This window comes from Bos javanicus, chromosome 11 (assembly GCF_032452875.1).
Source record: "Bos javanicus breed banteng chromosome 11, ARS-OSU_banteng_1.0, whole genome shotgun sequence".
Taxonomy (NCBI): domain Eukaryota; kingdom Metazoa; phylum Chordata; class Mammalia; order Artiodactyla; family Bovidae; genus Bos; species Bos javanicus.
The window spans coordinates 45,835,233-45,849,727 of NC_083878.1; the positions used below are offsets into that span (position 1 = coordinate 45,835,233).

Below are 14,495 nucleotides of genomic sequence, written 5' to 3' on the forward strand. Positions count from 1 at the left end.
GCCTCCCCTGCCCCCTCCCCCCTCCCCAAATTCACAGCCCACCCTGATGAAACCAAGTGTCCGCCCAGCTCATCTGAAAGAACCGCTGCACCCACAGCTGCTCCCCCACAACACACACACATTTTCCTGTTCTGCTTTCTCTCTCCCAGGCACTTACTGGGATCTCACGTACATTTTTATTGTCTGTTTTCTCGCTGAATAAGATTCCTCGCAAACAAGGATTGTGTCTCCTCATAAACCGAGCACTTGTAAGGGCCTGAGCCTGTGTACCCAGAGAGCACATGAACAGCAGCATGGGTGCTCTTTGCCAGCAGCTGTGTGGCCTCCACCACCAGAACTCTCATGGACACAAGACACTGAGATGCTGCTTCCTGTGCTCAAGTCCTGATGTACAGCCAGAATCACAATTAAGGAACTTTATTTAAAACAATCTCACCTTAGATAGGGGCTTCCCTGGTGGCTCGGTGGTAAAGAATCTGCCTGCAATGCAGGAGACGCAGGTCTGATTCCTGGGTAGGGAAGATCCCCTGGAGAAGGGGATGGCAACCCACTCCAGTATTCTTGCCTGGGAAATCCCATGGAGAGAGGAGCTTGGTGGACTACACAGTCCATGGGGGTTGCAGAGAGTCAGACACAACTGAATCGCTAACACATACTTTCGCATTCACCTTTGATACCGTCATTGTTATTCTACATAATAAGGGCTCTTCATTCATGAGGGAAGCCATGGAATAATTTCAATTAAAATTTAAAATTTTGTGTCATTCAGCTACTTTGAGAAAAAGGGGGAAAATACACAGAATATACATAAATATTCATGAAATACAGATCAATAAGGAAGGGCAAAATTCCAACTTTTTCTGACAACTGATAAGAGCAGCAACAGAAAAGGAAAGATGAAAGTTCAGCAAAGCTCATTAAACTACTGAGGAAGCGCTGTCTCAGACCTGGAGACATACCTGTCAATAAAATGATTTGAAAACTTTGCATTTATCTTTAACAGTCCCCAAATTTAAAAACAGGATGTTGAACACTGAAGCAATACAAAGCACACACATAATCCTTATAGCAGAGCTGTAAGAATATAAGACTCCCTTTTATAGGAAAGCATTAAAGTATATAAATAGTGGTATGCATAGCTGACACAGTAAAAAATCATTCTAGTTCAAATAAATCTCGATTCTCTAATGGGAATTACCAATCCTCCCAGATCAAAATATGATGAAACTGGCAATTTGTATGGAAACACAAAAGATCCTGAACAGCCAAAGCAATCTTGAGAAAGAATGGAGCAGGAGGAATCAACCTTCCTGATTCAGACTATACTACAAAGTTACAGTCATCAGTATGTAACACACGGACAGTATGGTACTGGCACAAAAACAGAAATATAGACCAACGGAAGAAGACAGAAAGCCCAGGGATAAACCCACACACCTATGGATACCACCTTATCTTTGACAAAGGAGGCAAGAATGTACAATGGGGCAAAGACAGCCTCTTCAATAAGTGGTGCTGGGAAAACTGGACAGCTACGTATAAAAGAATGAAATTAGAATACTTTCTCAAAGATAAACTCAAAATGGATTAAAGACCTAAATGTAAGGCCAGAAACTATAAGACTCTTAGAGGAAAACATAGAACACTCTCTGACATAAATCACAGCAAGATCCTCTATGACCCACCTCCTAGACTAATGGAAATTATAACAAAAATAAACAAACGGGACCTAATTAAACTTAAAAGCTTTTGCACAGCAAAAGAAACTATAAACAAGGTGAAAAGGCATCCCTCAGAATAGGAGAAAATGATAGCAAATGGAACTGACAAAGAATTAGTCTCCAAAATATATAAGCATCTCATGCAGCTCAATACCAGAAAAACAAACAACCCAATCAAAAAGTGGGCAGATGATCTAAATAGACATTTCTCCAAAGAAGACATACAGATGGCTAATGAACACTTGAAAAGATGCTCAGCATCATTCATTATTAGAGAAAAGCAAATCAAAACTACAATGAGGTTATCACTTTGTTCCGGTCAGAATGGCCATCACCAAAAAAATCTACAAATGAATGCTGGAGAGGGTGTGGAGAAAAGGGAACCCTCTTGCACTGTTTGTGGGAATGCAAATTGATACAGCCACTATGGATGTTAGATTGGAGGAGATTCCTTAAAAAAACTAGGAATAAAACTACCATATGACCCAGCAATCCCACTACTAGACATACCCTGCTGCTGCTGCTAAGTCACTTCAGTTGTGTCTGACTGTGTGTGACCCCATAGACGGCAGCCCACCACGCTCCCCCGTCCCTGGGATTCTCCAGGCAAGAACACTGGAGTGGGTTGCCATTTTCTTCTCCAATGCATGAAAGTGAAAGTGAAAGTGAAGTCGCTCAACCATGTCTGACCCTCAGCGACCCCATGGACTGCAGCCTACCAGGCTCCTCCATCCATGGGATTTTCCAGGCAAGAGTACTGGAGTGGGGTGCCATTGCGTTCTCCGGCACATACCCTGAGGAAACCATAATTGAAAAAGACACATGTATCTTAAAGTTCACTGAAGCACTGTTTACAATACCTAGGACAAGGAAGCAACCTGATGTCCATCAACAGATGAATGGATAAAGAAGTAGTGGTATGCATATATACAATGGAATATTAGCTATAAAAAGGAACACATTTGAGTCAATTTTAATGAAGTAGATGAACCGAGAGCCTATTATACAGAGTGAAATAAGTCAGAAAGATAAAAAAAAATATCGTACATTAACCCATATATATGGACTCTAGAAAGATGGCACTGATGAGCCTATTTGCAGGGCAGCAAGGGAGACACAGACACAGAGAACAGACTTGTGGACACAGTGGGGGAAGGAGAGGGTGGGACGAACTGAAAGGGTAGCATGGAAACGTATACACCCCACACGTAAAACAGACAGCCAGCGGGAATGTGCTATGTGACTCAGGGAGCTCCATCCCGTGTTCTGTGACCATCTACAGGGGTGGGATGGGGACGGAGGTGGGACAGAGGCTCAAGGGGGAGGGGATAAATGGATTCCTATGGCTGATTCACACTGACGTGTGGCAGAAACCAACACAACGTTGTAAAGCAATTATCCTCTAACTAAAAATAAAGAAATAGAAAAAATATGATGAAATTGAGACTTCCTTGATGGTCCAGTGGTTAAGATTTCACTTTCTAATGCAGGGGGTACAGGTTTGATCCCTAGTTGGAGAACTAAGATTCCCACATGCCTCTGAGGCCAAAAAAACCAAAACATAAAACAGAAGCAATATTGTAGCAAATTCAATAAAGACTTCAAAGAACGTCAAAAAATATTTTAAAAATAGGATACTTGTAAAGTAACCAGTATATATAATGACAAAAGACCAGTTCCCAGAATATATAAAGAGTCCTGCAGTTCAAGAAGCAACAGAACAACAACTCAATTGAAAGCAAATGGAGACAAAGTCATTCATTGTCCAGAAGGACAGCATAGATGATGAATCAACTCAGAAAAGCTCACTGTGTCCATGATCCGATACCACAGGGGCAATGCCTTTTAACACTAGATGGACAGAAATGGGCCAGGCTGATGATGTGAGCATCAGGGAGGCTGGGAGGCAGTGGAGATCCTCCTATTGTGCCAGAACAGGAGGAAGGCAGTTCTGCCTGGGAAGATGATGTGGGGTTGGATGGAAAGCTGGATGCTGACACAGTACCAGGAGGCATCTCCACGCCTCATCCGCAGCACAGAAATTGCGCTCGGTCCAGAGCAACCCTGCTTCTGACAGTTAAAGAGGGGCTTTGAAAAAGTGCAAGTGTCAGTCGCTCTGTCGTGTCTGTCTCTTTGCAACCCCATGGACTGAAGCTAGCTGGGCTCCTCTGTCCATAGCATTTTCCAGGCAAGAGAACTGGAGTAGGTAGTCATTCCCTTCTCCAGGGGATTGTCCCGACCCAGGGATTGAACCCAAGTCTCCTGCACTGGCAGACGATTCTTTACCGTCTGAACCACCAGAGAAGCCCACCACATCTGGGAGTGGGTGCCAAATATCCATTTTGATCTTTGGTCCCTGTTTTTCTTGGGTAATATGTATTTTTGATACTGAGTTGCTTGTTGCTGTTATTGTTTAGGAATTAAGTCCATGGGGTCGCAAAGAGTCGGACGACTTAGTCACTTATGTCCACTGAGTCGGTGATGCCATCCAACCATCCTCTGCTGTGCCCTTCTCCTCCTGCATTCAATCGTTCCCAGCATCAGGGTCTTTTCCAATGAGTCAGCTCCTCCTGTCAGGTGACCAAAGTACTGGAGTTTAGCATCAGTCCTCCCAATGAATATTCAGAGCTGATTTCCTGTAGGATTGACTGGTTTGATCGCCTTGATGACCAAGGGACTCTCAAGGGTCTTCTCCAGAACCACAGTTCAAAACTGTCAGTTCTTCAGCACTCAGCTTTCTCTATGGCCCAAGTGTCACATCTGTACACAACCCCTGGAAAAACCATTAGCTTTGACTATCTAGACCTTGGTTGGCAAACTGTTATCTCTGTATGCGTCACAAAATCTACTGTAAGAACTCAGGTTAAGAGCACAGGCTCTTCATGCCCAATCCCTCCAACCAAAGCGAGGCTGACTGGGGGCCGGAGTAGGGTGGTCCTCAGATTCCCTGCATTTCCCACTCATTCCCCGAGTCCTGGACTGCGGGGTGGGGGGCGCCAGAAAGAAAGCAGCATTCTACAGAAATGCCCCCTGTGGATGAAGCATTCCACTTCCCCCAGTGAGCTGGGGGCTGCCCTGGGCTGCCCCTGACCATGGCCTGCCCACTTATGCCTGGGGAGGTCTGCACACAGGTGGGAGAGCCAGGGCAGGCCAGAGAGCCTCCAACTCCATCAATTCACATGTCAATGTGACTGTTGGTCAAAGTCGACTCCAAGAGGCTCAGAAGGCAGATGTCATTTCACAGTGAGATGCAGGGTTGGCCCCCACTTGGGGACCAGCAGGTAGACACGGTCACCCCCCTCAGCAAGCACTGAGGGCCACTGGCCTCCATTCAAAACTGCTTCTGCTACTGTCTTGCTCGTTAACACAGCACCAAAAACTGCTCCCCTTAAACTGATCTTTCATGGTTTCAGTTATTCATACCTTTCATATCAGTTACTCATTCAATTCATACCGTACTACTCAATATGATTTTATAACCATCTCAACATCTTGAAATCAAATAGTTTCCATAATAGCCAACAGCAAAGTTAATTCTTATCAGCAGAAACCTAAAACTCAAGGTGCTTTTCCACTCTCTGCACTGAGACAGGCTCGCAACAGGAGAAGGTAGGACCCCCGGAGCCACCAGTGACCCTCCAACTGTGTTCCTGGACCACCAGGCTGCTCATTGCGGTTTTCTACACTTCAGAAAAAGTGTAGGCAAAAAAAAAAAAAAACCTCCAGACTGGCACACACTGCAGTGGGTCCATACAGGAACTCTCATCCGGCCATGGATGGGCTCAGCATTTCTCAGCTTTACTGACGTACACTTAGAAGGGACATGTATTAAATGTGTATAGATGGATGAGTTTGGACATATGCATATACCCTTGATCCCCAAAACAAGGTAATAAATACACCCATTACCTCCAAAAAATTTACCCATTTGAGGTCTAGTTTGCTTTTGAAAAGCTGACACCCCTACCCGGCAACACACACAGACACAGGACGAATATGTTTTTGCTTTTCTGGAGGAAGGATGCCAAGAAGAACTCTTCATCTCTCCTAATTTTGGAACCTCAAGTGCAGCAGCGCTCTATTTAAAGCTCCAAGTGGCTGGAGTGGCCTGTTTCTTAGAATTGTACACACGCGGTCCAGGGATGCTGAGACCAGCACAGCGTCTGTGTGGTCAGCACCCCCATAGCCCCCATGCAGCCCTGAGTCAGGCATCACCATCTGCTGGGCCGTCCTGGCAAATAAAGTGAACTCTTCAGGCTCTTTTCCACCTTTTATAAAATGGGGGGGAGATAGCCACATCACCTGATCTTAGAATTTATAAGAAAATTCATTTGCAAACTAAAAGGTACAATTCAGAGAGTAGTGAAGACATGACTGTAAAGCTATGAATTCATTTCTATAATCTTTCCTAAGGAAAAGAATGGGGGTGGCAGGGGCAAGGGTTTGCTTTTTGTGTTTTTAATTTGGCCACCTTTGATGTGAAGAGCTGACTCACTGGAAACAACCCTGATGGTGAGAAAGATGGAGGGCAAGAGGAAAAGGGGGCAGCAGAGGATGAGATGGTTGGATGGTATCACTGACTCAACGGATGTGAGTTTGAGCAAACTCCGGGAGACGGTGGAAGACAGAGAAGCCTGGCGAGATGCAGTCCATGGAGCTGCAAAGAGTCGGATATGATTTAGAGACTGAACAGCAACAATCTGTGTCCAGCCTTCAAGCAAGTCACACTGATGGGGCATGTTGGCTGTGACAGAAAAGGGAAATGCTTACCTAAGCTTTGACCATCACCTCAACCAGCAGAAAAGGATGATTTTGTGGCTGCACAAAGAAACGATCAATCTTGATTTTCTGTGGCTTTGCTCTTGACACAGGTACTATGGAAAACGCAGGGGACACAAGGGATGATCACGCACACAGGAAGGGTAGGAGGTCCCTCTGCCTCCACAAATGACTTCTCTCAGAGGTCAGACGGTCAACTGGGGGCCACAAACACACAGTGACCCCTGAGACAGATACAAGTGCAGGTCCGAAGACTACTGAGCTGGCGCTGGGGTCTCGGGAGGAACGAAGCCTCTGGGGGATTCAGGTCTCGGCTCCCATCCTCAACCCCTTCCAAAGGCTTCCTTCATGCATTCCTTGAGATTCCAAAGGGACTGGTTTCCAAACCAACCTTTGTTGCTGGAGATTTTGCAAGGGAAAATAAATAAAATTCACTGTCGAGCAAGAATGAAAGGCTTTGGGTCAGAAAGATGTGGGTGCACAACCCACTTTGTCCTACGAGCACTGGGTTGTGGCCAAGTTGTTTCATCTCTCAGAGTGGTGAGGAGTCCCTGGTTTAAGGAAGGCACTCCGATACCAGTCTCCGCCATGTCACTTCTGTGGGATGTCAGAGACAGGAAGCAGAAGGAATACCAGCTTGGAAGCAGTGGACGGGCAGGGCAGAATGCTGCTGTGTGAGTTCCACTCTGAGACCCTGGGAACCATCTTCGCTCAGTGTCTCTGCCTATGCAATAGGGGGTAGTAAGACCTGTATTTCAGCCACAGATAGTGTCCTGGAGGGGTCAAGCCTGAGTCAAGCCCCTGGTAAGTGCCTGGTACTTTACATCTGCCTCCACTGATTCACAAGTAGGTTAACTGTGGCAGAATCAACACTACTTTTTTTTTTTAAGCAACATTCAGTACTTACTGGGCAATTATTTAAACCAATTATTGCAGCTCTAGCCACTACATCTACTAGAACATCAAAGGCTACAGCCAACCCTAGACACTGAGTAACCCCTGATGCTTTCAAATTGTCATGCTAGAGAAGATTCTTGAGAGTCCCTTGGACTGCAAGGAGATCAAACCAGTCAGTCCTAAAGGAAATCAACCTTGAATATTCATTGAAAGGACTGATGCTGTAGCTGAAGCTCCAATACCTCAGCCCCTGATTCCAAGAGTCAACTCATTGCAAAAGACTCTGATGCTGGGAAAGATTGAGGGCAACAGGAGAAGGAGGCAACGGAGAATGAGATGGTCAGATGGCATCACGGACTCAATGGACATGAATTTGAGCAGATTCCGGGAGATAGTGAAAGACAGAGAAGTTTGGAGTGCTACAGTCCATGGGGTCACAAAGAGCTGGACATGACTTAGTGACTGAACAACAACAAATATTTCAAGCAAATATTAGCAGACCTAAAGGGAGAAATAGACAACAATACAGTAATAGTAGGGCACTTCAATATACCACTTTCAACAATGGATAGATCATCCAGGCAGAAAATCAATAAGAAAATTTGTACTTAAACTACACACTAGACCAGATGGACTTGACATTGACAAAGCATTTCATCCAATAGGGGCAGGCAGAACACATATTTTTATAAAGCACACATGGAACATTCTCCAGGATATACAGTATCATATGTTAGGCCAGAAACAAGTATTAATAAAATTAAGAATGAAATTACATCTCTTCCCATCACAATAATCAGTTATAAGAAGAAAATTGGAAAATTCATAAATATATGAAAATTAAATAGCATGTTACTGAACAACCAATGGGTCAAAGAAGAAATAAAAAAATATATGAGACATTAAGAGACACAAACTACCATGAATAAGCAACAAGGATGTATTCTAAAGCACAAGAGAATATAGCCATTATTTTGCAATGATTTTAAATGGAGTACAATGTATAAAGGGCTCCCCTGATAGCTCAGTTGGTAAAGAACCCGCCTGCAACGCAGGGGACCCTGGTTTGATTCCTGCGTCAGGAAGATCCCCTGAAGAAGGGATAGGCTACCCACTCCAGCATTCTTGGGCTTCCCTTGTGGCTCAGCTGGTAAAGAATCTGCCTGCAATGTGGGAGACCTGGGTTCGATCCCTGGGTTGGGAAGATTCCCCTGGAGAAGGGAATGGCCACCCACTCCAATATTCTGGCCTGGAGAATTCCATGGACTTTATAGTCCATGGGGGTCGCAAAGAGTTGGACCAACTGAGCAACTTTTGCTTTCACTTTCACAATGCATAAAAAACCCTGATCACTACATTGTACGTGTGAAACGAATATAACATTGTAAATCAAGTCTATTTCAATAACAAAACTATCTTGAGACAAATTAAAATGGAAACACAATAGACCAAAACTAATGGGATGCATTAAAAGTAGTTCTAGCAGGGAAGTTCAGAGTGATAAAAACCCACGTTAAAAAAAAACTGAGATCCAAATAAAGAAAACTTTACACCCCAAGGAACCAGAAAAAGAAGACCAAGTGAAGCCCATAGTTAGTAGAAGGAAGGATAGTAATCAGAGAAAAAATAAATGAAATAAAGACTAAAAAGATAACAGAAAAGGTCATTACAATGATGCCTATGCTAACATTTACACCTTGGGTATTCACATCAGCAACTGCCACAGCATGAAATCCAGTCTGGATTATTTTTCTGTGCCCATATGTCTTGTCATCTACGCACCGTCTTCCTGTATAACACCCACGTCCTTCCACCTATTAGACTGCTCTCCTGAAAAAGTCCTCAAGCAGATTTTCAAACAATCTTCAGCACAACATACGAACTATTCACATCCTCCATCTCCAGGAAATACCAGCCAGCCTCCAACAATAGTGAGTCACTGTCAATGCTGAGTTATCCAGGGAATAATTAAGGGCAGACTCTACATTGTTAAGTTCACTCCAGTACAAATGGAAGGGGCTTGTCTCCATGCTCCTCCCATGATCTCCACTCCCCTCAAATCAGGCAAAGTCAAGGCCGGGGAGTTCTCAGGACCTGGCTCCTTAATTTCAACATGGGAGGGATGGTCAGGGGAGAAAAGAATGCAGCGCAGGGACTACAGGCCTGGATACAGGGGGCTCGGGGGCCCCTCAGGTCACCCAGAGATGCAGCTGACATCCCTCAAGACTGCTCCCCTCAAGACAGCCCCAGAGACGGCTAGCTGAGACAGCACCAACTTGGGGTGCCCAGTAACGTGGAAATGTTTCCGAGGCTGACTCCTCACTTAGCACCTTACCAGGCTGGCACTGTTTTCTTTCTCTCCAGGACAAGGCAAGTGACAGGCTGACCAAACCGTCACCTTTCCCGTGGGCACATCAAAGACCACTGGCCCAATAGCATATGCCAGTCCCCACCTGTTACTGCTTAAATGATGTGCAGACTGATTACCACGGGCTTCTCAGGTGGCTCAAGGGTAAAGAATTTGCCTGCCATGCAACTGGGCTTGAACCTTGAGTCAGAAGATCCAGAAGTAGGAAATGGCAGCCCACTCCAATATTCTTGCCTGGAGAAGCCCATGGACAGAGGAGCTTGGCAGGCTACAGTCCACGGGGTTCCAGAGTCCAACATGACTTAGCAACTAATCAGCAGCAGCAGCAGCCCTGTGCCTTAAGACCCATGATGCTCCTGCTCCAAGTCCCCTTCTTTAAAATTCACTCAGTTTCCCTGCCTCGGGCACTCGAGACTTGCTCTAAGAACCTGACATAGCGGTAATCCGGAAACCAGAGCTGTCAGGGTCACACCCTATCCCACAAGGCCACGAGAAAAAGAGTCTGGAACAACTGTATTCCATCTATTTTTGTAGCTGCTAAAACAGTCACAGCAGGAAGAGTAGCCTAGAATCCAGCTGTGCTCACAGTCAATATTTATTACGTGAAAGGACAGATCTACTGATTTTCCCACTGGACAGTTTTCAAAACCACAAAAGCAATTCTTAATAAGAAAATCATGGTTTCGCTGTGTCTGTCATAAACTTAAAAGTCTATTTAAAATTACATGCATACAAATATTTTTCTAAGTATCTTTGCATGATAATCTGCATATAACTGTCCACCGGGCATCACCTCTTGTTTGCATGATGATAACAGACTCTCGCTGGGCACTTATGCAGAACACATCAACACTTCCTCAATTAAGCCTGTGATTTCCCCCTGACTTATGACCTTCTGGAAGAGGACCCTGACAGTCACTTAGAGTCTGCTAATGTCACCCATGACCGAGCTTCTAAAGAAGTCATGCCAAGACTCTATTACTGATGAATCACTAATGAATTCTGTTGACTAGATTCAAGGATTTACACTAATTTCTAGCTTATATTCGCATGAAATCTAATAAACCGATTGATATATGACTATACTTACAAATGAGCAAGTTTTAATAGGTTTCCCTTCAACGACTATTTAAAAAATTGAGTGGTCACAGCTAAGATTTTTTTATGAAAAGGAAACCTCCCAGGATTGGACATGAAACACCCAATGCCGTGCACTCACACAAGGTCTGGAAGAGAAACCTGGGAGTGGCTGTTCACTGCCCAGAAGCACGTAAAGCCAGAGAGAGCCAGCAACGTCCTGTGGGGAAAAGGCAGTCTCGGGGTCACTTACGGGGACACAGAGAGGAGGAGGGCTTGGATCAGCTGCTGAGATGAGCTCCAGGTTCTCAATTCCAAATCAGGACCTGACCTGGAAATCACAATGGATGCCCCGCCTCTTCCCCAAACAGGTGGGAAGAGTGTCGCTTGCTCCAAGGAAATAGTAAAGCAGAATTCACCATCGTACTCTAAGAAACAGGACATATTGACTCCATGACCTTCTCCTGGCCACACATAACTGAAATCCAGGTGGTTCAAAAACAAAAAGGGGGTTGAGGAGAAAAACCTGATTTACAAAAAGTTTAGTAGTAGTTTTAGACCAAACAAAAGAAAACTCTAATTTATATTAAAGTAAGAAATCTACAACATTCAAACCAAGAGATTTTGTAGTCCGAAGTCACGGGTTCAAGAATAGTTTAAAGCCAGATTTATGATTACCAAAGAGGAAAGGTCAGGGGGAGAAATAAATTAGGAGTTTGGGGTTGACATGCATAGACTACTTAATATAAAAATAGATAATTAACAAGGACCTACTGTATAGCACAGGGAACTTTATACTCAATATTCTGTAATAACCTAAAAAGGAAAAGAATTTGAAAAAATGTATGTGTGTATTTATATAAGACTGAATCACTTTGCTGTACACCTGAAACACAACATTGCAAAGCAATTATATTCTCTGCTGCTAAGTCACTTCAGTCGTGTCCGACTCTGTCCAACCCCATAGACAGCAGACCACCAGATTCTGCTGTCCCTGGGATTCTCCAGGCAAGAACACTGGAGTGGGTTGCCATTTCCTCCTCCAATGCAGGAAAGTGAAAAAGTGAAAGTGAAGTCGCTCAGTCGTGTCCAACTCTTCGAGACCCCGTGGAATCCAGCCTACTAGGCTTCTCCATCCATGGGGATTTTCCAGGCAAGAGTACTGGAGTAGGGTGCCACTGCCTTCTCCGAATTATATTCTCTATTGTAAAACAAAAAAAAAAAATTTTTTAAAGAATAGTATAAAGGAATTTGTGAATAATAGAAGCAAAATAAGCCTTGAAAGGAAAGCTCATAAATTGGGTGTTATTCCTCCACAAACCTAGACAGTGTGTTAAAAAGCAGAGACATCAGTTTGCTGACAAAGGTCTGTACTGTCGAAGCTATGGTTTTCCCAGTAGTCATGTATGGATGTGAGCATTGGACCACAGAGAAGGCTGAGCACTGCAGAACTGATGCTTTCAAACTGTGGTGCTAGAGAAGGCTCTCGAGAGCCCCTTGGACAGCAAGGAGATCAAAGTAGTCAATCCTGTGCTGTGCTTAGTCACTTCAGTTATGTTCAACTGGAATGGGTTGCCATGCGCTCCTCCAGGGGATCTTCCCAATCCAGGGATTGAACCCAGGTCTCCTGTACTGCAGGCAGATTCTTTACCATCTAGGCCACCAGGGAAGCCCACTCAAGCCTAAAGAAAATCAATTCTGAATATTCACTGGAAGGACTGATGCTGAAGCTTAAACTCCAATATTTTGGCCACCTGATGAGGAAAGCCAACTCACTGGAAAAGACTCTGATGCTGGGAAAGATGGAAGGCAAAAGAAGAGGGTGACAAAGGATGAGATGGTTGGATGGTATCACCAACTCAACAGACATGAGTTTAAGCAAATTCCGGGAGATGGTGAAAGACAGGGAAGCCTGGTGTGCTGCAATCCACAGGGTTGCAAACAGTTGGACACGACAGTGAGTGAACAACAAACCTCCACTTAGGAGACAACACTCTGAAGATGAATTGGACCTTCTCATAAAGCACTTTATTGCCCAGTCAGAGCCAGGACCCCAGAGGAACTGACTGCCAGCCAGCATCTTGTATCATCTAAATCAAATGGTCCAAAATCATGTTAGGGCTGAGAAATGCCTATTGTAGAGACATTCTTTTGTCCAGTACCTGTTATTCCAGGAGCCTTGAATCTCAAGCCATATGCTGTGTCACAAGTACAATTTTAACACACGAGAACATTTCTCATAGGAAAACATAAACCCTCCCTCGGAATCCTTATCCATTTGATGTTGTGATGCAACCTTATCTTCCCAGCATCCAAGCTAGGATGAAGCCTCACAAGATGGAGCTCACCCTGAAGACAGCTCCTACGTATTCTGGACACCCATCCCACACGACATAGAGAAGGCCCATCTCCCATAGACACAAGCTACCTGTCCAGCCAGGAGCTCAGGCGCCGGGCATCTCACAGGTTGGAGGCACCCACGGTCCTGCCTCCTAGCTTACCTGCTGCCACCATGCACCAAAGCAGGAACAGTGAGTCTAACTTCTGAACCACATCCCTTGGCAACTTACATTTTATAAGGCTCAACAAATCAGAGCTACATTTATTGCCATTTTACTAACGTAAAGCGTACGCCCAGTGCAACGTGGGCATCTAAGGCGAAAGCAGTCACTCCTCCTGCCTGTCTCAGGCGGAAAGCCACACTCACCTTCGGCACCCAGTTACGAGAGGTGACACACAACACAGAGCTCCTCAAAGGCTGAGTTCCTCAGCTGACTGCACCTGAAGTCACCAAGCTGCTGGAGTTCTCCAAATTCTCCTATCCAATTCAAATCTCAGCAGAGAGTGACAATCCAGGAAATTGCTCGAAGAAAAGGAACGTAGGAAATCTGAAAAGAGACAGAAGACACCATTTATCAGGGCAGCTTGCTTGCTGGATTTTAAGTTACTGCTTGAAAAATAACTGATTATTTGTTTACCTGAAACCAATATTTTACTTGTCGTTGTTGTTTAGTCACTCAGTTGTGTCCAACTCCTTGTGACCCATGGACTGTAGCCTGTTAGGCTCCTCTGTCCATGGGATTCCTCAGGCAAGAATAATGGAGTGGGTTGCCGTTTCCTTCTCCAAATATTTTTAATAGACCCCAGGAAAAAATGTGCTTTATATTTACTGACCTCGACCCAAACAAAAACTCCTTTGCCCTGCTCTATTTTCCAGACCCTGGGTCAACGTGGAGGCAGAGGGTAGGTGGGGACCCCCTTGGGGATAACCGAGGGACCCAAGCTCCCAGATCTCTTCCAGCCCCCTCCCCACAATACCGCTGCCCACACCCTCCAAGCCTGCTGAAAACAAAAGAGCAGCTGCCAAGTGGAAATTCAAAAAGCCCGTCTGGGAGCCTAATTAGGGAGAAGAATTGCAGAGAATGGATATCATGTAGAGATTTCATCTCCTGCTCGGACCATTCACTGAGAAAGGCCCCGCCAGACCCACAGCTTCGTCCTTATCGGGATGAACACACACACACACTCTCTCTCTCTCTCACTACTATATATCAAATAGATAGCTAACAAGGACCTACTGTATAGCACAAGGAACTCTACTCAATACTCTAATGACATATATGGGAAAAGAATGTGAAAAAGAGAGGCTATAC

At 44.8% G+C, this 14,495-nt stretch overlaps 1 protein-coding gene across 3 annotated transcripts in view; it reads right to left on the reverse strand.

Annotated features, from left to right (window-relative positions):
* The window catches only part of NCK2 (NCK adaptor protein 2), a 115,246-nt gene that overhangs the window by 35,598 nt on the left and 65,153 nt on the right, over positions 1–14,495 (reverse strand). For all 3 annotated transcript variants that reach the window (XM_061432554.1, XM_061432555.1, XM_061432553.1), the window contains exon 2: positions 13,550–13,730. The gene's annotated coding sequence lies outside the window, so the exon portion shown is untranslated. The remainder of the gene's footprint in view (positions 1–13,549; positions 13,731–14,495) is intronic.